The following is a 1,991-nucleotide window of genomic DNA, read 5'->3' as shown; positions in this document are numbered from 1 at the left end:
GGTCTTCATCTCTGATTTCTGTTATATATTAGGGTTTGTTTGGCTGTTGGGTGATTTTGTTGGCTGTGGAAAGTGGTGATGTTTGTGAACATGAGCAAGATGAGTGTTGAATGTCGACTGAGTTTCTGGTCTTGTTTGAATTTGGACTGTGTACTTGTGAAATGAACCTGGGGCTTAGGTTAGTCTGTTATTTAAGGTAGCAAAATTTTTATTATCTACTAGTAGTGTGTTCTGTGGCATTATGGTTCTATTTCTTTGCTTTCTTTGAGGTGTTCTATGGTGGATGGCCAATTATTTATCTGCTTTGTTTATTTTAGCCTTATTTTATAATGTTATTATTTCAGTGAGTTGTGGACTGCTTTTCATATTGGTTGGTTTCATCTGGGATAGCAGAGGAATTTCATGCTTATTCCAACTATTTGACTTAGAGATCAGCATAAATTCTGCTATTCTTCCTACATGCCTCAATTAATCAGGAGAAATATTTGTTATTTTAAATATTTGATGGAATAGATATTTATTTTTCATTTGAATTAGTTTAATGAGAATAAAATTTATCATTTTATTCTTTGAACTACCCTGATAATTGCTTGCTAGTTGCTACTTGCTATCCATAAGTGTACTACCATGTAAACCAGTTGCCACTCCTGTAAAAAAAGTTACAAAACTCCTTTCTCTTTTATTTTGGTCATGGGTTCTGTTCTGAAACTTCATCAGAACTAAATTTTATATAAAAGACCTTCAATTGACAAACTTAAATATACTTTATTAAAAGTCCTTTAGTTTAAAAGTGGGCCAAATTATATTAACAAAATAATTTTTTAGACCTCAATTATAGAAGGCATTTGAGAAGAGTTTCAATTGAAATACTTTTTGGTACAATGCTATTCTAATTTTGATTTGGCAATTTGTTATCTCAAAATGCTGTTCTCATTTAAAGAAAAGTTATCCATTATTTGGTCTTTGTCAGTTTACACTTAGTTAGAACAGTTTATTTAAAGTTTCAAAAAATGCATTTATATATCATTCATTTCATCTCTGAGTAATTTATTTATATACTTCGTTCACTTTGAATGGTTTGTTGTTTATTTTGAGAAATCAATTTATTTCAGGCATGAAAGTGATAGTTACGTTAGTATTACAGTTATGGTTATGAATTGCTTATATTTTTATTCTTTGTTGCTGTTGTAGTTTGTCTCTTTAAAATAAAAAAAAGGGTTGTCATCTGTGGGTTGTCTCTTTGCTGCTGCTGCTTCACTGCATCGCCCGTTTGTGGGTTGTCATCTGTGGTAAGTGTTCTTCTCTGAGTTTCTGTCGCTTAGTTAGGGCTTTGGATGTTGGGTATTTTTGTTGGATTTAAGAAGAAGAAAGGAAAGTGGTGATGTTTGTGCATTGTTCAAAAACTGTTTTGAGGCTTTATTTAGCTAATAAGATAGAAAGGGAAATTTGTATTTGGCCGTTTCTGCATTGTTCAAATTCAAAAACTGTTTGTGCATTGTTCATTAATTTGAGTTCTGGTTAGCAAAACTCATCATTGTACTAATTGTTTTAGATTTTTTCTTGGGGATAGAGTGTAGTAGAAGAAACATATGATGATGCTGTCTATTTGAAGATGAACACGTTTTGTTAGTGCATTGTGTTCTGGATTTCTGTGTTGCTAAACTTGATAATTCTATTGTTTGATTTTTTAGTTATATATCACTTTTGAAAATAAGATTTCTAAAAATTGGTTTTAAAAGTGAATTTTTTGTTAAAAAATCTGGTTATGAATTACTTATATTTTTATTCTTTGTTGTTTTTTTTTGTTTGTCTCTTTAAAACCAGAAACAGAGAATCAATGTCTCTTTAAAACAGAGAATCAAATAGCGGGTCTCTCTGTAGCTGCGACTACCTTAGATATTGAGCTACACTACAGGTAAATCATTTAACATTTAATATATTTAAATTTGTTTGAACATTTAATTGTTAAGAATATTTACTGATTAATTGAT

At 30.4% G+C, this 1,991-nt stretch overlaps 1 long non-coding RNA gene across 1 annotated transcript in view; it reads left to right on the top strand.

The window, feature by feature from the left end:
• The window catches only part of LOC107634533, an 18,557-nt gene continuing 18,418 nt past the window's right edge, over positions 1,853-1,991 (top strand). The window contains exon 1 of the long non-coding RNA XR_001618963.2: positions 1,853-1,915. This is a non-coding gene — a long non-coding RNA (uncharacterized LOC107634533). The remainder of the gene's footprint in view (positions 1,916-1,991) is intronic.

The sequence above is a fragment of the Arachis ipaensis genome, chromosome B03 (assembly GCF_000816755.2).
Source record: "Arachis ipaensis cultivar K30076 chromosome B03, Araip1.1, whole genome shotgun sequence".
Classification (NCBI taxonomy): Eukaryota; Viridiplantae; Streptophyta; class Magnoliopsida; order Fabales; family Fabaceae; genus Arachis; species Arachis ipaensis.
This window is presented reverse-complemented; position numbering and strand designations above follow the sequence as displayed.